Source organism: Pelodiscus sinensis, chromosome 6 (assembly GCF_049634645.1).
Source record: "Pelodiscus sinensis isolate JC-2024 chromosome 6, ASM4963464v1, whole genome shotgun sequence".
Classification (NCBI taxonomy): domain Eukaryota; kingdom Metazoa; phylum Chordata; order Testudines; family Trionychidae; genus Pelodiscus; species Pelodiscus sinensis.
In genome coordinates, this window is record NC_134716.1 from 50467987 (window position 1) to 50494628 (window position 26642).

The 26642-nt window shown below is 38.2% G+C and overlaps 1 long non-coding RNA gene across 1 annotated transcript in view; it reads left to right on the forward strand.

Moving 5' to 3' along the window:
* The first annotated feature begins 13861 nt into the window (after window positions 1-13861).
* Window positions 13862-26642, forward strand: part of LOC142829864 (uncharacterized) — a 41812-nt gene continuing 29031 nt past the window's right edge. Inside the window, exons 1-4 of the long non-coding RNA XR_012904741.1 lie at window positions 13862-14772; window positions 21307-21418; window positions 21518-21618; window positions 22735-22830. This is a non-coding gene — a long non-coding RNA (uncharacterized LOC142829864). The remainder of the gene's footprint in view (window positions 14773-21306; window positions 21419-21517; window positions 21619-22734; window positions 22831-26642) is intronic.

The window sequence follows — 26642 nt, forward strand, 5'->3', positions numbered from 1 at the left end:
ACCAATGCCAGAGCAATTCCCTTTCACATAAGTTATTTTTAATTGCACAATACAATTTTATTAAAAATCCTACTTGCCCTTACTTACACTTTTCCCTTCCTATATCAGATTTATCCATCAGTCCAAGTCATGGTATTTAACTAGTTCTATAGTGCAAGGATTAAATGCAAGGATACTGCATAAGCATGCAGTATAAATACCAAATTAGAGACAAGTGATAAAATTGTCCTATTCATTTCAGAGTCCTTCAGATGAAGAATCTTTATGCTTAGCTAGCATTGAACATGTCCCTGACACTGAGGAGTACCTGGACACAGGAATCCAAAAATGGTTAAGTTATTGTCTGAACAAAGAAATACCCTCATTCTATCTGCTTTGTTGTTCTGCCTTATTAACTTTACCCTTGTTAAAATATTTCAATATACTTGTTTCATTTTCTACTACATACTCTACAACAGAAGAGTGCTTTGGGAACTCTAGACAATCTCCTAAAAAACACTCTAAATAGAAACAGATTATATGAGTTTCTCTACATTTCCAATACTCTGTAACAAAAAAATAACAAGAATTTGACACAAAGTCTACAGATACTCTACCAGCCTCCCACACCTCCTTCTGGGGTATGGAGAAAAGATAGGCTTTGCAGAAGGACTTGAAGTAAGGTTAAAAAAACTATTTTTATATTAAGAAGGTAAAGTGTTTTTCAAATACAGGGTCCTCACAAATAATACCTCAACATCAGCCTCCTGACCCCAGTCTTTTTACCATGGGGCTCCAGATCATGTGCCTCCTATAACTGCAAGTGAGGCAGTATTTCATTAGTACAAGGCAGGTTTTTAAGATAGGCCACTTAGACCTGGAATCTACCTGAAATTTATCTATCACCTTAAATTCAACTCCAAGCAGCCAGTAGAAACCACAGAGCTCAAGTTTAATACAGTAGCAGAAAGAAACATATACGTGAGGATCAGTACGACATATAATGCATAGTAGCTATTAATGATTTTTCACAGCTGGAATGTTTTAAGAATGCATCACTGAAATTATTTATTTTCCAGTTGGCATATTCACATGATGTAAATCAAAGTCATATTCCTTTCCAGCCTCACTTATCCCAAGTTCCCTTTTGCTCTTATATCCAAGAAACTTACATATTCCTATATAGTAAGAGAGGGTCATGTAATAGATTTTCTTGCTTAATATCAGCCCTGGTAGAATTTTGCAATTTTACTGTGTCTCCAAATACATCAAATTGCAGAATTCCCCAGGACTTAACTTACAAAAAAGCAGAGGAAGGACCATCAAAAAAGGGCAGCAATTGATGACAGGAATTTAGGTGGAATTTGGCCAAATAAATGAGTTTTTCTTACTGTCCCTCCTGACCTATGAAATGGCCATCTTAAAAGTGGAAAAAGTAGAAAATGGCCACATATGTAAGTTCTTCCTCTTGTTCTCCCTGGTGGCCTATGAAATAATCATTAACAGGGCCAATGTCCATTTTTTAAAGTATTTACCAAGATATTTATTGGTAGACCCAAATGTCTCCTCTATACAGAATTGGGACAACTCAATAGAAAAAAAAATCAAGATTGGGTTATTTCTCTGGATAGTTATAAAAAACTATGGGATTCTTTCAAGGACTCTCTGGCAAATTACTCACTAGTCTGAGAGCTACTCCAAGTGCAGTGGCCTGTTTGGAGATTTTTAGGATCCAGAATTCCTCCCACCTTCTCATCAGTCAATCATTCTCCCCTAAGGTAATGTTAAAGGCAAAATATATGTGAAATGTTTTTTAAATGAACAAAATTCATCTTATTTCCATCCTTTAAATTTTATTCTGATCCCCTAACTTCCTTGATAGTTTAATCTGTTTAACAAAAACAAATTTCACTGTCATTTTAAGACAAATAAATATGTAAAATATTCAACACATAATGGACCATATGTGGATATTAAAGATGCCTTGGCACTTTTCTAAGCACAGGGCTTCCTCTAAGCCTTCATCAAAAATACCCTCTTTGTTACTGTTAATTTTGCAATATATGAGTTGTCCCTAGATTATAGCCTGCCCCAAAGGCAGTTGCATTTCACAGATATTGTACATATACAGTTTATGCTGGGCTTTGGAACTTTTCAGAATAAAACCAACCAAAGCTGAAATGTTAATAGTGTTCCTCTTTACTTTTTTACTTTTTTGCTATTTTTTTCCTATTTGAATAGAATATCACATTTTATTTTGACTGAGATGTGTTTTATCTATAAAACAAGAAGATAAAATGCCTATCTACTGAAACGGATGAGCCCTAATTAAATAATTGTGTACCAATTCATAAACAAGAATAAAGGAATAGATTTAATAGAAATTTAAACTACTTTGAACTTAATTAAAATGGCTAGGGATTAGAATCAGGTTTTCATGGTGAGAATGGGATTATTTAAGGACTTCAAGCATTTTGAAAATGCTTTAAAAATGAATGGGGTCTTTCACTAGGTCTATTCATTTTTTTAAAATGAGGCCCAAACCAAACTTTAAAGGAAAACTGAACCCATTTTGCCTTGTGCAGCAATCTGTAAGCTTGAAAGGTACAATAAGAAACACTTCTAATGATGAATAAACTGTGTCGAGAATTACCTGTCTTTTTAAGCAAGATTGCTACCTCTGTTGGGGCCATAGTAAAGCCAATTGCAAATTTAAAAATGCCTTCAGACAAAGTTCATATTTTATTCAAGGTAAAAAGCTTTTTTTTTTATCTTTCAGATTTGGGGTGAGAAAAATGTACCTTCTATATATTTTACAGCTCACTGTTACACCACCTCTGCTGCATAACATAACATATAGTTTGGGATGTTGAAGAAGCAGACTCTTAAATCTTTGTATTATGATAAAAATATGGGGAAAGTATACTTGTGACCACTCTGGAGGACAAACTGGATAAGTGAACTGGAATCTAAAACCCTGATGGGGGAGCTCTACAGCTATGTATTTACTGTCACAAACAAGTGAACCCTGTAATAATCATGCAACTTACCCATGGAAATATTGAGATACACAAGAACGAAGTGGAAAGGGTATACAGGTAATTGCAACTCAAAACAAATGCAACAACTAAGTTATCAATGCTTAGTTAAACCGCTAATTTTTGTTGGGGATGTTATTTTTTTTGTTTGTTTATTTTTTACTTATATTGTAGATCCAGTTATGTTAGAACTACAGCAGATTTGCTACTGTCTAAAATTATAGCTTGCTTTTAAAATGGAAAATACCATTCCAGAATATTAATAACAGCATGGAAAATAAATAAGAGTTATGAAAAAGAGCAGAAAATAAATAAAATAAATCAAAATAGAATATATTTTTAAATAGAGGTTGGAGCAAAAATGCTTGATCCTGCAGCCCTAATTCAGGCAAAATGTCCATTGATTTTTACATCCTGATTAGGCAAAGTGCTTAAGTCTTGACACCATTGGGCTTATTTGTTTGATGAAAAGTAATCGTGAGTTGAAGGGCTTCTCTAGATCATGGCCATATATTTCAAGGAAAATTGCCCCAGCTCTCTTGGGCAACTGCTTCCTGATTAGTTAGTCTGCTTCCTGTCTGATTAGTTACTTTGACTACTTGCTGGAATACTGCATGAACTAGGGTTGAGAGACATGGCACTTGATGAAGTATGTAAATGTTAAATGTGTATGTTTTGAGGTGGGGGAAGAGAGACTAGGGGTTTCTTTATTAATGCTTTTATCAGGTCATATTTTTATTGTCAAATTATTCAGGGACAGATTATTCCACCCTTCTCACACTGAGTAGGACCTGTCATAGATTAAGGTACAAGGTGAGTAATCAAGGTAAAATCTTGCCACTGGTAGATATTTACTATATACTTCAATTTCAAATTTAAGGCATTTAACAAAGGATTAGACTTAGAATGAATTAGATACATTAGAAATAAGATAGTGAATAGCTCCAGAGTAAGGCTCCATGCCACGAATAAAATGCTTTGTGGCAGTTAAAAATAAAGGACACTGATGAAAAGTCTTCCCCTTCAGGACACAAATAAAAATCTGCAAATTTTTATTTAAAACTTAATACTTTATTTTGAAAGTTATTTGTTGTTAAGAAAAGTCATACAAAATGTCAGAGAAACCAGCTAAAACAATGGCCTCTTGAAGTCTGAGCATCTTAACAGATGGTTCCTATTAAACTTCCCTAGCTTTTTTCAAATAGGATCTCTTTTATGTCTAATACAAGGTTTGATTTTTGTTTTTGTTTATTTTGAAAAAATACCTACAGCATTTTTAATGTATAATATAAGAACAAAAAATATGTAAAAAATCTGACAGAAACATTTCTGGAAGCTTAAACTTCAATCCTATTTTCAGCTGCCTATTCAGGTCACATTTCCATTTACTTACTGCTACTGTCCAAACTGATGAACAATTCTCTTCAACAGCAGGCATGTTCAGAAGTGCTCAGATCTTCCTCCTGCTCTTCTTCATCAAAATGGAGCAAACATGTTTAAAAATAAAACAGCGATGTTATTCTACAAATATTTAGAAATCAAACTGGTGCACCTAGTACGGTAGCCCTTATGAAAATGTGTAGGCACAGGATTTGGTCCTGATTCCAGACAAGTGATCCAATACCACCATATAACTTCTGGAGGCATGAATGCTGATTATACAAGATACTACACAACTTTATATCACATTGTGCCATACAAATGTATTTCAGAATAACATATAGAACTAAACAATATAAGAAATTATAGCTTATCTACAATACTATGTAAGTCATTCAAAAGAACAACAGCATGCGCATATGGAGGAGGTAACAGCAAAATCCAAGCCAAAAATGTTGGTATTAGTATATATTAGGATACTGTTGTCTTTAAACGGTTCATAAAGACAGCTCTGTATATTCACTCTGTTCCAACCAATACCAAAGAAGTCTGAATTTGATTAAAAAAATTATATTTACAATATTAGTTTTCCATATACTGTTGAGAGCATCGAGCTCTTTCCCCCAATGAATTATGTCCTGAATATACTTCACATACTAGTTAGAATAAACTGCATATGATCCTCCCATAAGGTGTACTCAATAGCCTGTTCTCTGCCTATTTATAATTTTTCACAGCTTTCAGATCAGCACTTCACACATTATGAGGATTTGTGTTTCTCTTTGAGGTATTTTTAGATCCTCAAGCCAATGAGCTTTGTGGAGCAGAAAAACTTATCTCTGGCAAATTATTTTTCTGTGACAAATTATTTTTTATTAATTATTATTATTTAATAAGTAATCAATGGACAATTCAGTGCAAGCCACATAGTTCTCTTAAAATTATTCTTAATTTGGAGAACTCTGTTCTACACAGAAGTGTCTACATCTAACAGTAAAAGCAAAGGAAAAAAAGGACAACAGTGAGAATATTATTTTGAAACCTTTCTTGGCACCAGTCTCATCAGAAAAGCCAGGCATAGAACCCTGTCACTGTATGAGGCAATCATCCTGCAACCTGACAATTCAAAAGAGCCTGGGGCTCCCAGCCATTGCTATCACTACTGTGGCACAGTGCAGGTGGCCCTAAGGGTTTGCAGGTGTTGGGGGAGGTGAAGAAGGGACTGGCACAGTCCAGGTGATGCCAAGGGCTGGCTACCCCCAGCTCTGCCCCTTCTGCCAGAGGCTTCTTACCTTCCAGAAGCATGGACCTCCCCCCTCCCCCCTCCCCTCCACACACACCTTTCCCACGGGCCCATTGCAGGGAAAGTCCTGCCCAGCACCTCAAGTTCTAGGAGTTAGAATCCTCAGTCACTTTGGAGGGGTTTGCGAGTTGGAGTCTCCAGCTGAAGTTGATGTACAAGAGGTGGTTTTATTCACTGTCTTCCTTTGCAAACAAACTGATGAGGGATCTGCAGATGGGACTGCACGTGAGGCGGGCAGGGCTGCATGATTTTGCCACAGCCTGCTTTCTTCACGCATGCTTCTTTTGGACTTTTTCCATGCTCCTTTTCTTAATAACTTTAATGGCAGATCAACAGGTATGTTGCCATCCTGATGAATCAGCAGCAGCAGCTTCCCAGACGTTTGGGTCAAGTTGTCCAACTTCGAGAGTTTTCTTATATTGTTTTCTATGGCTTCTTATTATACTTACTCCCATTTTAGGGAGTCACATATCATCCATTACATACAAGGGGACCAGCCCATTGAAGCTCTGCCTGTGTCATTGGGAATTCAATATTAGCCATACAGCATCAGTATAGGACTTCAAAGTCAGACAGGATACCAAACATTGAGGTTACAAATAAGATGCAGACAGTACATACGAATACATTATAGCTGCTTCAAGTGGCTGAAATAGTATCCATGTTTCACACTCATAAAGAATACTTAATACAACTACATGAATAGACATAATCTTGGTGTGAAGTCAAATGCCTTTCACTTTCGACAGCAGTGACAAAGCTTAACCTAGGCAAAAATGGCTTTAGAAATGTGCTATTGTGATTTCACTGTCAGTCATGGCATTATTTGCTAACATACTGCCAAGACAGCAAAACTTTTCTATCGCATTAAGAAGTGCATCATCAAATGCAATTTCACGAGAAGAATGATTTTTCTTGGAGCAGGCTGGGAAAGCATTTTAGTTTTCTTGAGGCTAATAGAGAGTCCAAAGCACTTTGCTGATCCAGAAAAGCAGTTGATTAGATGCTGCATGCCTTTGATTGTAAACATCCAGCATGGAAAATTTCAGGCCAAACAGTTAGGCTGTGTCTACATTGGCGTGATCTTGCGCCAAAGCGGCCGCTTTTGCGCAAAAACATGCTGCCTGTCTACACTGGCGGGGAGTTCTTGCGCAAGAACACTGACGTTCTAATGTATGAAATCAGTGCTTCTTGCACAAGAACTATGATGCTCCCTCTCAGGAATAAGCCCTCTTGAGCAAACTGTTCTTGCACAAGAGGCCAGTGTAGACAGGCAACATGAATTTCTTGTGCAAGAAACCTTATGGTTAAAATGGCCATCAGAGCTTTCTTGCGCAAGAGAGCGTCTACCCTGGCAAGGATGCTCTTGTGCAAAAGCACATCTCTTGCGCAAAGGCACATGCCAGTGTAGACGCGCTCTTCTGAAAGAGTTTTTGCACAAGAACTCTTCTGCAAAAGAGTTCTTGTGCAAAATCACGCCAGTGTAGACATAGCTAGAGGAGTCTTTTTGCTAGTGCAGTGGAAGCTGGAATCCTTTGTCAGTCCAGGTGGTGGCTAAAGAGTTGAAATCACTGGTTTGGCTGGGAGCCAGACCCATTGCAGCCAGCAAAGCGGCAGCAGCCAGCAGAGTAGCTGGTGGGAATCACTGGCTGGTGGCGTGGCATGGCGGCACGCGAGGAGCAGCGACCAGCGGCGAGGAGTGCCAGCAGGCGAGGAGCGGTGACCAGCGGCGTGGTGTGGCTGGTAGGAGTGGCGAGGAGCAGTGGCAGGCGAGGAGCGGTGACCAGCAGTGCAGCGTGGCTGGTAGAAGCAGCGGCAGGTGACCAGCAGCGCGTTCGGTGGCATGGAATGAGACAGTTGGTGGAGCATGGCAGAGTGGCTCATAAGGTGCCTCCTATCTATCCTCCCACCCCCATTTCTACCCAGGTTGGGAGGTGAACTTTTGGACTCTGGGTGGCACGGACCAGGGACAGAGACTTTTGGGGTGTCAGACTTTGGGACTTCGGGTGATTCTTGGCTGGGGGGGAGGGGCTTAGCTCATGGTTGGGTTATGATCTCTGTTTGTGGTATTTTCCCAAGTTAAAGCCGTATGACTTCTCTCTCTGTTTCATTAAATGTTTCTTTCCTACACTCAAGCTCTGTGCTTGCGAGTGGGGAAGCATTTCCTTTCAGAGGCACCCAGAGGTGTGTGAATTTCCCAGGTTACTGGGTGGGGGCTCGAGCCGGTTCTGTGTGAGAGGGACCCCAAGATATTGAACCTGGCCCTGGTTGGTGCCAGGCCTACCTGGCAGAGGGGTTACAACAGCATGACACTGTATTACAAAAGGAGTGCTGCTGAGCAATCACAATATAAATCAGTGCAACAACCTTGGGTAGAGAACAGGGATATAAACGATCATTTCAAAAGTTAAGCAGTTAAACATTAAGGCTGTGTCTACACTGGGCCACTTATTCCGGAAAATCAGCCGCTTTTCCGGAATAAGCTGCGAGCTGTCTACACTGGCCCTTGAATTTCCGGAAAAGCAACGACGCTCTACTGTACAAAATCAGCCGCTATTCCGGAAAAGCTACGCTGCTCCCGCACGGGCATAAGTCCTTATTCCGGAACACTGTTCCGGAAAAGGGCCAGTGTAGACAGCCCAGTAGTCTTTTCCGGAAAAAAGCCCCGATCGTGAAAATGACGATCGGGGCTCTTTTCCAGAAAAGCGCGTCTACATTGGCCACAGATGCTTTTCCGGAAAAAGGGCTTTTCCGGAAAAGCAGCCTGCCAATGTAAACGCTCTTTTTCCGGAAATACTTATAACGAAAACTATTCTGTTTTAAGCATTTCCGGAAATTCATGCCAGTGTAGACACAGCCTAAGTTGGGTCGGAACAGTCCTCTACCCATGGGCCAGTGGGAAGCTAGGCCACCAGTTAACCAGTTACTAGTAAGCATCACCCAGTAATGATTATCGGGTGTCGCTTCTCAGGTAACTGGTTACCCCTTGCATCCCCTAGGAGCAAAATTATACGTTGTGACCATAAAAAGCAGAAGAAAGGAGGATTCAAAAGAGAAAGTGAAAGAAAACAATATCAAAATCAAAACCCTTACACTCATCATGAGGGCTTGTTAAGAATATTATCATGGAAGGAATGCATAAATACATAACTTGAACAGAAAAAAGGGAATCCGGCCCTAATGAAGACAACAGAGGAAAATACAAGTTTGAATTAGGAACACTAAGGAGGAATTTTAAAAGCAAATTGCCAAAGTTATGAAAAACAAACATTCTTTTAAAAAAAAGACTGTCAGAAGCTGGAAACCAGAGGCTAAATTTGTAAATTATATTGTGTTCTATCACTTTCACTAAAAAAATTTGAAATGTGTGCTAATATTCATGGTAGACAAAAACTTAAAATCATATAGCCAGTCATAGTTGTGCATTTTTCCCCAAAATTCAGTGAATAGGATATCAAGCCCCAGATGATCCTGTACAGAAAGAGTAGATAGTCCGTGAATGACCAGATCAAAGTATGAAAACCAGAATGTAGGAATCCAAATCAGCAAACAAAATAGGCTTACTGATGAGAGGAAATCCAATGGTAAAAATGAATAAAGATGTATTAGTTACCTCATCACATGACACAAGAGCCTGGGGTCACCCAATGAAATTAACCCGCAACAGATTTAAAACAATCATAAGGAAGTATGTCATCATATGCAGAGACAATCTGTGGAATTCATTGCCAGGGGATGTTGTGAAGGCCAAAAGTACAACTGGGCTACGTCTAGACTGGCATGATTTTCCGCAAATGCTTTTAACGGAAAAGTTTTCCGTTAAAAGCATTTTCGGAACAGAGCGCCTAGATTGGCACGGACGCTTTTCCGCAAAAGCACTTTTTGCAGAAAAGCGCCTGTGGCCAATCTAGACGCGGTTTTCCGCAAAAAAACCCTGATCGCCATTTTCGCGATTGGGGCTTTTTTGCGGAAAACAAATCTCAGCTGTCTACACTGGCCCTTTTGCGCAAAAGTTTTGCGCAAAAGGGACTTTTGCCCAAATGGGAGCAGCATAGTATTTCTGCAAAAAGCACTGATTTCTTACAGTAAGAAGTCAGTGCTTTTGCGGAAATTCAAGCGGCCAGTGTAGACAGCTGGAAAGTTTTTCCGGAAAAACTGGCCAGTCTAGACACAGCCCTGGGTTCAAAAAAGAAGAATTAGATAAATTCATGGAGGATAGGTGCATTAATGGATATTAGCCAAAATTATCAGGGATGTATTTCCATGTTTTGATTATCCTTAAAACACTGACAGCTGAAGCAACTGAGTCTGGATCACTAAGTGCCCTGTTCTATCTACTCACTCCCTCAGAAGCATGTGACACTGGCCACCATCGGAAACAGAATACTGGGCTAGCTGGAGCACTGGTCGAACCCAGAATGTCCAGTCTTAAATTCTTATAGGATTGAAATTAAGAATATTCCGTTTGTACTTAGGATCATCTTAATAGGGTTGCCAATTTCGTTGGACATATTCCCTGTGGTTTCATCATATTATCTTCTAATTAAAGATTAATCTTTATTTCCTGGAGACTCCAGGACAATCCTGGAGGGTTGGTAACCCTGTATCTTATATGGTTATTTCCCCTTAGCTACTGATATATATTTTACCTTGCCATCACCTTTTCTTGACTTCACTTCAAGAAGTTTTTGTCTGAAAATGTCATTCAGTTCAGTCACTATTGCCAAAAGCCAACCCTACCCCTCAATAAGGTACTGAACAGAAAGGGGTGATTTCTTGACCAATTTTATTATAGTTCTCTCAGGCTTCTCAGAGTTCAATAGAACCTTAAACTCCAAGTAACACTCATAGGTCATGATCCCTGGCGATGTAAACCCACCAGTTTCAGTTTGCACACAGCCCCTATTTAGAATTAGTTCAGTAACCTAAATACACTAACAATATCAGGGAAGTCCAACATCTGCAATACCCATGAAAACTCCTTTCAACACCTATATACCCAAAAGAAGCAACTTTTAACCTTTCATTATTATTTTTTAAAATCCTGCTCACTTTAATAAAAAATGAAGTTATTTCTCCTCAGAGAAAGACCTTTATTCAAATTTCCCTTACTGAAGTGGATCTGCTTTACATAAAAATATCCCTAGTGTATTAATTTCTATCTTGACTGTAATTAATAATGACAGTTATCACATTTAGGTGACTTGAGATGCCATTGGTATATTTAAAATAATCAGTTTTCAGTGAAACAGTACCCATGCAAACCCTGAAATGTCAGTAGTGAATTTAATGTATTTGTTAGTGTTCCGATAAGAGCTGCAGTAAGAACTATGCATTTTCTAAAAGAGTCAGTACTGAGGATTCCGGCTGTGGATACCAGGAACAATCCAGCTATACAGTTTAATAATATAGAAGTGGGTTTGTGGGAAATGCCCTTTTTGCACATTTGCTCAATTACTATAACAAATTATTGGATTTCTGCCACAAAAGGCACAGTGCACTCAAAGTCCAGGTTGTTCTAAAGTAAGTAAAGTCTAACATTTGAAGTCTGCCCTAGGTAGTGCTCAGAATAAAATGACAGAGATTAGGAACAGCTGAAAATCGTTCTCAGATTATTCTTTTTTCCTCCCAACTGCATTTACTTTTAAATCAGCCCTTTAATCTTAGAATGGGTGGTGGGACAGTTGAATTAGGGAGGATCAATCAACAGGCAAACAAGAAAGATTGAGATTCTGAGGCACCCACTAATTGCAAATAAACTCATCTGTGAGAGAACAAGCTAGGCTTACATAAATCGTAGAGACTGGCACCAGAAGCAGGCTGAAGGGGGAAGCCTGGCTGTCACTTTTTCTGAGGGAAGGAGGGGGGTAGGAATGGTTTGTATCACAAAGGATTCTATACATTAAGTTCAAAATTTTGCATGTATTGTAGTGCTAAGTCTTCTTTGAAAGACTGAGGTCACTGACCTTGTTGCTAAAAGGTGTGTATGTATGTGACTACAAGGCAAGTGACTTTGTCAGTGAAGTCAATACAATTGTAATAGGTAAGCCATCAAGCATTCTAGAAATGTATCAAAGTCCTGGATAATGTGACCTGTATTTATTACAATAATATTAACCTTAATAGTTAGCAGTTGTTGCTAACAACATGACAAAGTTAAACTTATAACCAACAATCACCTGAGGGTCTTTGTCACTGGCAGCTAAGGCACAGCTTATGTTGAACTATAGTCAACTTAATCCTTGTAAAATTTAGTCAATACTGAACAATTCCAATGATTTTAATGCAACTTATTTACTACACATGTTTCTGCTGTTATAATAATGGCAAAGCTGGAAAGTTTTCAAATGTACATAAAAATGTCTACAATTTTATTTTATTGATTGCAGAGGGTTTACATTATTTTAACCATGTGCAAAAAGATGCCACAGTGGAATAATCATACAAAAGCTGTGTTTATTATATGGACAAATTAAGTTATATTTTCCAAGAAAGAATGGCATTCACTCTGGATATATAGAGTGATCTCAGGGTAATGATTAATATCTATGGAGATTAGCCATAAGTGAAGGTCCCAGGCTCAGCCTAAAAGTTAAAGCTGACCAGGTTCAACATTGCCTTTTGTAAGAAAGCATTTTTATTTAAGTACAAGTAGCCTATTCTGTACCTACAAGCAGTTGTGCCCCCAAATGCATGTAGATAACAATTCAGAACTAAATCCCATGAGCTCCTGTAACATCAACACTTTCATTGATGGCTGATTATATCCATTGAAATTAATGAAGAGATTTCTGTGATTTCAATGTTCAGGATTGGGCCCAAAGATGCAGAATAGCATACAAGTCCACTTCTATACCATTTAGGCCAGTGAGAGTTTTGCCAAAGTTTTGTCAATCCCTGCAATGGAAGTAAGATTGGGACAGTCATGTGCCTCCATATTTTGTCAATAGTCTCAGGCACATCTTTCTACATGGTACAAACATTAATAGTCTATGTAGAAGTGTGGCACAGAATCCATTTCTAAGTACACGTGTACACAGTCATCCAAGCTATCTCCCCTGAATCCTAGATCTCACATGGAAATGTATCTTCCCTAAGAACATTGTGATGGCGCACGTACAGTGCAGCCTCTCTGAAGATAAGGAAATTAAAACAGCACTGCACACTTCCACCTCAAATATTTGCTTCTGGTTGTGGGATTTCTGGGAGACAGAGTGGTGCCCACCAGAACATACTCCTTAGGATATATTAAGAAAAAAGTCAGAGATGTATTAGCTTGCATACTATCATGGTAAACAGCATCAACTAGCTACGGTTGTAAAACTCTTCCTATTAGAAAGAGTCACATATCTTGACAGAGTTACTAGGATCACATATTCAGAACTTTATAATAAAAGTATTGACTTCTGGGCTGAAATTTCCATCTTTCTTTGTTTCTTTATTTGGTGAACAACTGAGCACCATCCATTTACTTATAGAAGAGAGAAAGACGTGCATATTCCTCACTATAATATTAATATTAGAACAGGAACAGACATAAACTGAATAAGTCCTGCACCATGCTGAACAGAGGAAACAAAGCCTGAATTAGTCTCCAAATTCATTCCCTTCTTGGGATTTGGCTTCATTTATAATGCAATAACACAACATAAATCTAAACTTAACTTTTTCCCTTTGACAATCATGATTCAGCAGTAATTCCTCTGAATTTTATTGCAGAGTTATAGCTATTGAAGCCAATGTCTCTACAGAACTCTTCATTGCTACACAGAAACGTAGAATGTGCCAGCATATTATAGATTCCAATTATGTTTTTAAATAGAAAACTTGGGAGTTGATCCCATAGCTACTCCATCTATAGAATTCACCTGCATGGTTTACCTATTGGAAGCTTTTCTGACTTATGGTTGATGATACTAGTAAAGTTCTGAAGCCAAAAGCAGGAGACAAAGGTGCAGTAGCTGAGTTCTTCAGATATCAAAAGCTATTGATGTTATTGTGCTATTTATGACTTTTTCTAAAATTAAAAAAAATCTCAAATCTTACTGAGTGATAAATAAAAAGTAATTTTATTCATGGGTATCCCACATTTCAGCATTAATATTCCCCCAGATCAAATAATAAGTTATTCATATTCAGATTATAACTAAACAAATCATTAACCACATGCTTCGCAGTTGCAATACAATTTCAGGTCAATGTAAGGAATGACATATGTGATATTTGTAGCTTTGTCAGATGCTGAAGAAATGCAGAGGACAGCAACAGGACTTTTACATTATCTTCATCAATCTAGCTAAAGCACTTGACACTGTCAGCGGACCTAGACTTCGGCAACTATTGTGTCAGTTTGGTTGTCCAGAAAAAACCCACCAACATTCTGATGCTATTTCTTAGCAGAATTCTCAGAGGAGTCTCTGTAGATATTTTTCTGCCTTACCCATTTCCTGTCACTTGTGGTATTGAGCAGTTTTATGTTAACTGGTCTACTCCTATTCAATCTCTTCTACACTGCAATGTTTGGTGGCACTACCAGAGGCCCAAATGCTGGCATCAGGATAAGTTTCCAATCCTCTGGAAAATTATTCAAGTTGAACAGGCAGTGATCTTCCATGAGTGTCTTTAAGGCAATTGTTTATGAGCTGCTGCATGCAGATGGTTATGAGTAAGAGGCACATACTCAAGAAAAGATATAATTGATTATGGACACGCTCACTAAATCTGTTGAAAGGTATGGGCTGACAATCACTCTGAAAAAGACAGAAGTCATGTATCAACTTGCGCCTGGGAACGTTCCATGGCACTAACAATCACCACCAGCAACACACAGCTGAATGCTGTTATAGACTTCTGCTCTTTTGGCAGCACATTGTCAAATGATGCTACTATAGAGGAGAAGCTGACAAGCTGCGTCAACAAAGCCAGTTCATCATTTGGCAGGCAGATTTTGATACCATCAACAGCATTAAGCTTCAAACCAAGCTTAGACTCTACTAAGTGGTTTTGTGCTGTTTAATTTGTTATAAAGATGCAACCTCTGGACCTGCTACAGGTATCACATCATGATCCTAGGTAAGTGCCCTTTATGGCATGTGCATGCTCCACACTGCATCAAACGGCAGGATTCTGTTACCAGTAATGAAGATTTGAAATTCAGCCACTCCACAGGGACTGAAGCCACAGGGATGTGAAGCTTATCATGAATTGAGGACGGAGGACACAAGAATGCCAAGGCAGTTGCTGTATGGTGAACTGAAAGTTGGTAACTGCATATGAGGCATCCAGAAGAAACACTTCAAGGACATACTGAAACATAACAAAGTAGAATAACATTAATGTTGACAGCTGGGAATCGTCAGCAACAGATGGATCATGCTGGCGAGCAAGAGTCAATAATGGGGTTACTCAATTTAGTCACTGGATGGATCTTGGAGCAGAGAGGCTGAGTTATAAACAGCACCAGATTCAGCAAGCACAGATTATAACCCCTTCCTTGATATCAAGCTAGACATACAATCAATGAAGAAAGAACTACCACTCCTTCATTGGCTACAGTCATTTTCAAAAGATAACTACAGTCGTATTCAAAAGATGCAATACCATCATCATCATCACATTCGGTCATGAAGGTCAATAGGTAGTGACATAGCTATTATAATTCTTTTTAGCCTACAAATCTGAAAAATTAATTTAGTTTTAAATACACATTCAAACATGAATGGCTTTTTAAATCAATTTGCAAATGTGATTTGTGTAATTTTGTACTTTAATCAAATTTTATAGATGTCTATAGAACATGTGCAATCATTAGGTTTACAAGTCTGGAAATCTGAATGAATTCACCAGCACTTCCATATTTTGCAGGGTGGGGGAATTATTGTCTTTAAACTTAACTTCTAAAGTTTGTGAATGTAGTCAACAAATCTTTCTTGCCCGTTTTTCTTGTTTCTCAAGTGAAATGGAACTGATAAACTGAAATAGATACTTGCAGAGAGCAATAAGATAGTAATGAGGTTATCTGTGCATGTACCTCATCTTATCCAAACAAAGCACTCCATTAGTCAGCCTTGAGTAGAAGATAAAAGTAAAATGGCAAGGAGACACAGCAGACAAGAATAGTCTAATAAAAAAGTTCATCAAGAAGGATCAGGCAGTTGCTTTCCAAACCAACACCCTTCTGCAGTTTGGACACAGACACTAATGGAGAAACTCTAAATTAACTGCAAATATCTAAAACTGTGTAGGCTGAAGTACAGCTCACAGTGCTCATCAGAGCCAAGATGAGCAGAGGCTCCCAGAAATATTAAATTATTTTTTTCGGGTCCTAAAAGATTTTAAGTTACAAAGGTTTTTCTTAGAAGCTAGTGAGCTCTTCAAAAGGGAGAAATCTATGATTCCCACTGGCAACTAATAACAGCAATGGAATAGATGTGTGTTTTCATTGGGATTTATACCATTTGCTCTAGAGTTTATATTATTGGCTTGTACAAAGGAAAGAAATAGTAGCTTGAACTCATAATATGTTGGGCAAAATATCAAGAAGATTAGGCCACATGTTAGAGCAAACTCTGATGGAAAACATACATTCACTGCAAAGAAATAGTTATGGCAGAAATCTAAGAAATCTTACTTCAAAACAGTGTCTGCCTTATATCGATCTATCTCTCACTATCATTTTCTTAGCAGGATGGGAGCTTTAACAGAAAGGTCTGAACAAACTTCCTTTAAAAGGTTTGTAGAGGCAAAAAAGAAAGGAAAAAAAGAATGGTGGGAGTAAATGTAATCTAGTAATAATAATAATACAACAACTGATTTTCTAATAATAAAGACTATTTTATCATCACTATTTCATAAAATAATTGGGGGCCAAAACATTAACCAAATGATGGCTATTAAAGAAGACAATCAAAAATTAAAAAATGGGGGAAAATGTAAAGATACTGACCTCATTTGAGATTCAATTTAGTAATAATTAGAATCCATCACAGGCTTGTCCAGTTCCATTGAGAATTAGGAAAAGGCTCACCATATTATTAGGCAGGGTGCATCCCTCACATTTACTGCAGAATTGCTCCCTACTCTTGGCAAATAGGCAGGAGAACTCCAAAAACATCAGTAGAGTTCTGGCCTATTTGTTAAAGAAAAAATGGTGGCTACCCACTGATTGTGCAGCTCCAGAACTGTCTATTTCCTCTGGGTTTGTCCATCTGCCTCATCTTCCCCTTTTGTATAGCTTTTCTGGCTATAACTCTTAGTACGTTGGGTGGGGGAGGTTTGAGCATAGTGAGTAAACCAGTTGAAGATGCAGAATATACTCTCCACGTTTGCTGAGCCAGTTTGACCACTTGATCCAGAGCACAAGTTCCTTGCTCACCCACACAAGCACTGCTTAACCCTGTACAATGTCAGCCTTTTAAAGGTATTTCTGCTCAACAGAATCCTAGGTCTTGTTTCTGACTATGACTCAAAGAATGTAAAGAGAAAAGGTAAGATTCTCCTAATGACTAACAGTTTTCAATGTATGAATTTTGGATTTTGCTTGCTCATATAACTCCTACTACTCTAGTTAGTAGCAAATACTGAAAATATGACACTTGCATGGGCATGTTCAGCCTTTTTCCTGTTGTGTATTTTATTATAGAGCCACCACTAGTGAGTCTATAGCTCAGACAGCATTGATATTTTCACTGTAAGCAGGATTGAACACTCTCTGTTGCACAATTTACTGACTGAATTCAATGTCCAATTTTGGCAGAGGAACTCTTCACAGGTCAAATGATTCCTATGTTACTATCAGTTTAATAGTCACTATTTTTTTCCAGAGGATACATTTTAAAAATTGTTTTCTTGTATGATATTCCAGTCCTCCTCCATACTGGCAATACATCCCAAATGTGTGGCATCCACAAATTTATTAGCTCACTCCCTCTTTTTTTTGCCAAGTCATTAATGTAAATGTTAAATAAGATTGGTCCCAAGACCAGTTCCTGAAGAACTCCACTAGCAACTTTCCTCCAGGATGACAGTTCACCTTTCCCATTGTAGTCTCCTTGTTAACCAGTTCCTTAGTCACCTTTCAATTCTTGTATTAATCCCTTGTCTTCTCAAATTTAACTAATAATTTTCTACATGGAAATGTATCAGATGCTGCACTGAAATCCAGGTAGATCAACTGCATTTCCTTTTTCTTTAAAATAAAATTGGTTATCTTTTCTAAAGGAAGAGATCAGGTTGATGTGGCACCTTTTGTAGTACCTGGTTGTAATTTAATATTACCATTTACCTCTATATCCTTAACTATTTTCTCTTTCAAAATTTGTTCCAAGACCTTGCATATCAAGGTCAAACTAATGGAACAGAGTTTCTTGGATGACTTTTTCCCTTTCTTAAAAATAGGTACTATATCAGCAATTCTTCAGTCATAAGGTATGACTCCCAAATTTATGGATACATTAAAAGCCATTGCTATTGGGCTTGCAATTCATGTGCCAGTTCCTTTAATATTCTTGGATAGGGATTATGCAGGTCCCTCTCTTTTGTCCCATTAAGAATATTGAGTTTGATTTTAACCTTGAATGTGATCATTTCTACTTCAATATCCCCATTTCTATCAGCCACCTTGCTGCTACACCTAAAAGTTCCTCCTTTACTCTTTAAACCAAGACAAAGTATTCATTTGGGTGTTGCCTCCTGCCTAGATTCTTTAAAGATCCTTTCCCATCTTCAGTGTTTAACAATCCCACTTGCTTCTTTTAACTGAAATGACTAAAGAACTTTTTGTTATTGGTTTTATTTGCCTTTGCAAGGTCCTACCCTGCTTGGCTTTTGGTAGGTCTCACTTTTCCCCTAATCAGTCTGACCTCCAAGCAAAGGTGTGATTAGGACTTCATAAGGTCCAGCCATCTACTCAGCTCAATCATGCTGCCACCACTCTAGAGGTGATGTGATGGAGGTCATGCCGGTTCATGTACACCCCCAGCAACCAGTGTTGGCAAAGAGCAGCATGGGCAAGGCCAGAGCCTTTTCTGGCCACTGGGACACTGCCCACTGAAGCACAGCAGCTGCCTGGGAGAGTGACTGGATGGGCAGGGGGTTGCCCCCACCGGGAATCAGTCAAGCGAGCCAGAGCTCCTCTCCTCCTGCTCCTGTCCCCAGAAGCCGAGCCTGGGCAGGAAGCAGGCTGCCACTACCATCCCTATCCAGCAAGTCTCTCTCCCGTGTAACTGGCTATGCAGTGACTCCCAACAGTGACTGGGAGTGGCTCCATTCCACTCCCCACCAAGGCCCAGCTGCCAGGGAGAGCAGCCTAACATGCCAGCAGGGAGCCACATATCAGAAGAACAGAACCCCTCCCTTCCAGCAGGCAACACAGGGCAGGAAGAGACATTGGTTAATCCACAGTATATGCCACCAACACACCCACTTGACTAAGGTAACAATAAGAGTATGAAAAAAGTTGCCCAAAAAAGGACAAAGAAAATCAGCATTAATGCTGTATTAGGTTATCTGGAACGACATGGAGTTTTTAAACAAACTGAAGTATGTCCAAAAATAACAGTGCACCCTATCATACAAAATCATCACCTTGCCAGTTTATTAAGTAAGGATGTGGTAGCTACTAAGGAATGCAATTCCAACCAGCACTAATTTACTGTGTTCTCAGGCTAAGGACAAAATATTTCTTTATCTAAGATTGTGTAACTTAGAAAAGTGTCTATTGTTGGACTTCAAAGTAGTTTTGGATATTTATCTGAACAAAACTTCAGGTGCTTATCTTAAATTATCTGAAATAGTTGAGTGTACAAAGTATGTTGCACACCTCACAAAAATGGTTCTTTCAGTATTTTCAGTACTTCCAGTTTCCAGTCAAGATGGATCCAAATCAAAATCCTGGATCTGAACATCTATGAACTTTGGATATGGATTTGGTTCAAATTCTAATTTTTTGGCTTAGGCCCATCTTGAGTTTCCAGCCAAGTCAGAAGACTGCATAGGTCAGTGGTCCTGCTTCTGAAAAAAAGATGAAAGGGTATGCACAAATGGTGACAAGAGAAGAGGGAAGGAGTGCAAACTTATTGTTATTCCTGTTACAGGAGGACCTCTTGGCCAGAACTAGAGCTGGTTGAAAATTCTTGGTTCTACATAGTTTGACACTTGTGTTTACCTGAACTGCTGCAGTATCTCAGAGGAATTGTAAGTTAGGTGCTTCATACCCTCAACCTGCTCTTCAGCTGTGTCCCATAATACACCATGGTTGCATGACTCCCAACAACAAGGGAAAGATGGGTGCATCAAAGAGATAATCCAGCCAGGGTCCAGTCCACAGAAGAGAATTGGAGCACAAGTCAAGTGAATTACAACTCCACTAATGAGGCATCACAGCAGCTCAAGCAAACACAAATCGATGTCAAACTGATGCAAAATAACTCTACCTGAAATATTTCATTTTGACTTCTCCAAATGAAGATTTTGACAAAATACAAAAGGTTTGCATAAACTGTATTTTCAATTGAAAAGCCATTTAGATAGAAAATTCCAGACTAGAGCTAGTCCCAAACAAGACTGGATTTTGCAATTGCTCTGTCTCAGACTCTCAGTACTAATGCCTGTTCATTCTGCTTCGCTACGCCACTCTCTTACAACATGTAATCAGGCAAAGCTTCCTGTAATAGGAAGGGAATTTTTGACTAACTGCTGTGTAAGGACTCTAGGATTGAGCTGTTAGAACATAGATATGAGTATTTTAAAAAAAATCTCAAAGGTTTGGTTCAAATTGAGCTCAAGATTTTAGGCAAAGATTCAGGTCAGTTTGCTCATCTATATCTCACAGAACTCTGGCCCAAATACTTTAAAGGTGGCATGAAGTCAGCAACTGTTACTCATACCTTCACTGCTTTTATCAATTAAAGACAATTGGCTCAAATCTGCCACTCACTCCCACTGTAGTCATTAGCTGCACAATATTAGAGTAAATTTAGCTGTTGTAATAGAGTGGAATTGGCAACAATAAGCCAAATTCAGTTTTGATATTGAGTAACCCTCTGGACTTGAGCCAACTATCACCCCTGTTGTGTCTATAACAGCCATTATTTTCCTTTAAATACATGTTAATACATTTGTCTCTATAGCAATAATTCTACAGGTTGACCCTCTCTAGTCCAGCAATCTATGGCCCAGCAACATCCTTGATTTGTCAGCTGGCTCTCCACTTATCATGGATATGGCCAAATTTTCCAGTCCCATCAAGTTTGTTTAGAGTCACCAATCCTGGCTCAGTGTTCTGTGCTGTTATTTAGTTCTCATTTCCTCTAAGTATCTTCTAAGAGCCCAATAAGCAGCTGAGGTGTTGGTAATGCTGCTAGGCAATATTGACTACCTGTGATTTGGCAAATTCTTTGGTTCAGCACTGTTCAGCTTCCAAGGGTTCAATCAGTAATATGTGAAATAGCGCTGGTCTCTTTATAATATACTGGTCAAACAAGTAACTATTCACTGATATTTAAACCCCACACAAAGAAACTCTTAGAACTCACTGAAGCGCAAATTTTTGAATCTAAAATTTTAAAACTTTATTTTACTAATTGATTGTGAGTCTTATTCCATTAGGTGATGCAAGTGCTTTAGTAGAAGCAAACCCATGTTAAAGGGGCATGACACCACATGTGCTTCTCCTGTATCCCGTAGGACTTGGAAACTGAACACCAGAACAGAACAGCAGGTAGGAGGCATGAATTACTATCCAAAAACACATCGACACTACAGTACAATACCAATACTGTCACACTTAACTCTTTGTAACTATCTGCTCCATTGAAAGGTCACTAGCTCCTTGTGATAATAGAGGGCCTCTGACCAATGGAGCCCTTCCAAGGAGGCAAGATGCACAGATATGACCCAAGAGATTTGCATCCATAAAAAGTAAGTATTATAAATTCTCGAACCCATGACAATATCTCTACTCTCTTGCTACGTCACAAGGATATTCATGGGAAGGGAGAATTGATCTGAGTAAAAATTCAGGAAGATAACTAAGTTCTTTGAAAAGACAGATTTTAATGGGACCCAGATTTCTGTTCTCTCACTTGGACAGATTAGAAGGAATAATAAAAACCATATACAGTATTCAACGACAACATTCGTGATTGTCAAGACACTACTGTATTATTCTATGGGGAAACACCAGCACATTAAGGGTTATTCAGTGGTTGTTATTCAAATGCTACTTGTGGAACCAGTTATTGGTGAGTTTCACACTTACATAATAAAGAGGCAGAACCTCAGCTTTATATGAAGAATTCAGGACAACCTCGCTTCTCAAAATTACAACACAGAATGTAGAGTCAATTTCAGAATTTACAAATAAATCCATTCATTTATTAATGAAAAATTAATTTTAATGAGTCTTTCTGAAAGTTAGCATGTTTGTGATGAATGAACTCAATATAGGTGGCTTTAAAAAAATCTCAAAATTGATAGCTAAAATTATAACTGGTCACAATTTTCAAAAAATTCAAAATTCAATCAAAAAGTGGGGGAGGGGTCAAAAAACTTCAATTTTTCCATCAGCTCTTGTTAAAATTCCCTAAAATCTTGAAGTCTCCATTTGAAGAAATTAAGATAAGTTATTAATGAGTACTGTGTACTGTGTTTAAATATTATGAATTTTACACAGGTCCAAGTCAATAACTCAACTCATTCTTAAGTTAAGTTAGTGTTCTTTTTTAAAAAAAAAAAAAAAAAAAAAAAATCCAAACATGCTAAGTTTTCAAACACACAAATCAAACACCCTGTCAATCTTAACTGTGCTATATAATAAATACCTGTATCAAGACAGAATTAAGGTTGTCACAGTGTCTTAAGTTTCCATAGTTTAATGTATTTGGAGTTCTTTTGTCTTACCTTAATTCTGAATTTTCTGGATTTCTAATGATTGATTTTAGGAAAATTACAAAATTCATGTGATATTTTACATCCTTAAGTTACTGATACATAGTCTTAACCTTAGCTCAAGGTTTTTCTCTCTCTGCTCCCTAGGACTAAACAAACATCATAGTTAAGCCTTGACAGGGGAGAGGATGGAGTACAGAGGCATACCGTGTCAACTAATTACATCTGGAAGCATAAATTATGGTATGAATCAAAATTATGTTCAAATATGCTGGATTTTTATCGGAGCAAGTCTTATTATTGCTATGTAATCTTCCAGAGAAGGTCCAGAGAAGAGCAACAAGAATGATTAAAGGTCTAGAGAACATGACCTGTGAAGGAAGACTGAAAGAATTAGGCTTGTTTAGTTTGGAAAGGAGACTACTGAGGGGGGACATGATAGCGGTTTTCATGAATTTAAAAGGGTGTCCATAAGGAGGAGGGAGAAAAATTGTTCTCCTTGGACTCTGAGGATAGGACAAGAAGCAATGGGCTCAAACTGCAGCAAGGGAGGCTTAGGCTGGACATTAGAAAAAACTTCCTAACTGTCAAGGTGGTTAAACACTGGAATAAGTTGCCTAGGCAGGTTGTGGAATCCCCATCTCTGGAGATATTTAAGAGCAGGTTAGATAGACATCTATCAGGGATGATCTAGACAGTACTGGGTCCTGCTGTGAGGATCTCTCGAGGTCCCTTCCAGTTCTAGTGTTCTATGATTCTGGCCCAAACCTGCTCTGCTCCTGGAGCAACATGGCTGGAAGCCAGGCTCAGGGAATGCAGTGAGCTGGGAATGGGTCACTGCATTTCCCAACGCTATGGTGAGTGTTAAGTGGTCAACCACTGCTGCCATTACCAGGCTCCCTGGTAATCCCCCACGTTGTATTGCTCGAGAGAGGGGGCATTGAGGAAGAGATGGGATGGAGCAGGGACAGGAAAAGGCAGGACAGGGGCAGAACAGAGGTGGGTTTTGGGGTTGGAGTAGGGGCAGGGCAAGGACTGAAACAGAGGAAGGGTTGTCCCAGACCCTGCACCCTTCTAAGGATGGCCTCTTACAACAGCATCGCAGTGCAAGGAGACGCTCAGGTAGGTGGCCCAGTTCCAGATAGCACCGTAGGAAAGCAAATTACACCTATGTCTCACATAAAGATATAAGTTATGCAGTCTTCAACAGGCCTTCTACATTAGGATTTTATGATATATACACACATAATGCAATCTCCAGGAAAGATTACAAACATTTATTTCTAGTATATTTCTAATCCTACCATTGAACTCTGTGTCCAGCTTTCTGAGTTCTGATCAAGAGGGATTGAGCTGCAAAGGAAATGTTATAAAGCCAAATTGTGTTCAGCGTGAGATGTGCCAAAGACAGATGTGACCACCATGAGTCAGGGTGACCGTGCCATATTCAAAAAGGAGATAAAGAATAAAAGTACTGACTTTGTTATTAAAACTGTCAACCCTAATGTATTTGAGGGGTGCCCTCCAGATACTCAGGACTTTTATTCTAATTATAAAAAAAAAAAATCCCTCGGTGGATCTTTTTCTTCATACCTCTAATGCGCATCTGTCATTAGCTAAGTCTCTGAAATATTCCAGACATGACCTTGTCCCTGTTTTTTGTTTCTGCTCCTCTCCATTACTTTTCTACTGACTACTTTCTTATAAAACGTAATATTTTGCACCTCACAGAAAAGCCTGGGTATTTCATAAGCAGAGTTATCTGGACTGTAGCATCCTTAATATGTTTGATTAGACTTTGCAATGCAGACATTTAAGTTAAATTATATCAGAGTTTATACTCCAAGTTTAAATATATCCTTCAGTTAGCCTTATTCTTAGAATCTGTTATAAAAATATTCACAAACAATGGAACTATAGGGTACAGAAAGTAGCCTCAAAACTGCAATTATTTTCTTCTTCAGCTAGTAATTCAACAAAAGAGAAAACAACTCATACCTTATAAATAAATTAATTATAAAAATCAGAGCAGATTTTACCAGGAAAAAAAACACTTATTTTGGATGGGGATCTCTCACCCTTGACAACATTACTACTATTTAACAAGAGATCAATGTGTGTGAGGTATCTAATGGCATATGTCCTGAAGAATTCCTACTCTGGTTCCTCTGTGATCCATGAATGAATTTAATTCACAGATCAGAAGGAATGAGGGAGAGAAGGAAATTGCAGTAATTGTCCTAATTAAGCTAGTAACTGTGTGCTCTAAATTATTTGAAATTCTGATTCAATGTCACTATTAGGCTTAAGAGCCAACACCACACAGGTTATTGTTGTACAGTTCACATTTCTTTTACAGCAGCTTTCAGAGTGTCTAAAGAACAGTCTATTAGTTCATTTTTGTTGCCTTATTATTTCTCTCATTTGATCATGCACATTATGAACAGAGATGGCAATTCACTCAACAGGGAGGGGAATGAAAAAGCTTGTAATGACTTGCTAAAGAAAAAAACTCTTCCCAAGAAAAATACTCCAATAGGTAAATATTTTCTCTCCCCCCACCACTGCCACCACATACACTTTCTATAAAGCATTGTCTACAAGATATTTAAAACAATACATTCAGGGATTAATAATAGATTCATTTTATAAACTCAGTGTTAAATATTTCAAATATTATTTCTAAAAATCATAAATTGTTTACCTGTTCAAGGTCTACTACTTGTATGTTTGAGGAACAAAATATGTGCAATAAACAAACAATTCAGTTTGTAGCTATAGAAACTTTCAAATTGCCTCTGTTGCTGCCTATTATAAGTATTTTCTTGAAAGTTTATTTAAAGTTGTAAATAATAAATAGCAAACATAATACTAGAATTACCAGGTTCTAGAGAGACATACATTTAAACAAAATTCTAATAATCAAACCACACAAGCAAATTTTAGTTTAAGTCCATCTTCCAAGAATGTCAAGAAAAACGATTGAAATGTTAAATGTTTTGTTTGCATTATTCTGTGCCATTTTGACATTTAATTAACAAACTAAAGGTATATAATAGGATAGCTACAGTACCATAAAAAGCTTTGCACACAGTCAGCCAAGCTTTGTAGAAAAAGAAAAGTGAGATTTAAAGTGACTCCATCGCTAGGAGGGAGGATAAATAAAGTCTCAGATGGATGGTGTGATAAATAATGAACACAAATTATGGACAGACAGAGAAGAAGCCAAGACAGTTGGAGCCAAGTTAGTAGGTAGATATAAATTCAAAACAGTACTGTGAAATAAGTCCATGAAACATTTTGAAAGCCAGTGGACCATTTTGAGGTGGATTTGAAGGCTGATATAGTAGAAAGCCAGGAACAATTCTGAAGATGAATCTGATATGGTCATATTTACTAGACAGAGAAAGTCTGGACACAATATTTCTGGACCCCCTGAAGTTTAGATAATAAAGATTTATGAAGACTATAAAAGAGGGAACCACAATAGTCAAGATAAGAAGTGATTAATACATGACTAAGGATTTCAGTAGAAAAAAGGTCAATATAAGGGCAAATTCTGACAATGTTCTATAGGTGAAAGAAGGCAAGCTTACAGACAAAGGAACATGGAAAGATCAAGATCAGGGCCAAAGATTATTTTAAAAATTACTTTAAAATCTGAATAAAGAAAACTGAACACTAAGTCTTACACTTTGTGACTATATTTTTCCAAGTCAGCGTTCTTAGAAAACACGTTATGGGCAACATGTAGTGCAGAGTACAGCAGAAGAATGAGCAACATGTTATGACTTTGTTCAGCAGAATAACTGCACCGCAAGTGATGTTTTGGCTGCTCTTGCACACCTTATATAGGCAACATTCACATTAAAATAAGTGGGAGTTTTGATGGAGTAATGCCACTTTATCTGACTGTTTATTCTAGGCAAGGAATTAAAAAAAAATCCTCTCTCTATATATATTTTCAGCTGCCTTGTCAGAACACTGTGTCTCAGAGACCAGTGTGAGCAGCATCCTGTTAGTGCTGCTCCATAAATTAGCTAGCAGCAGTACAT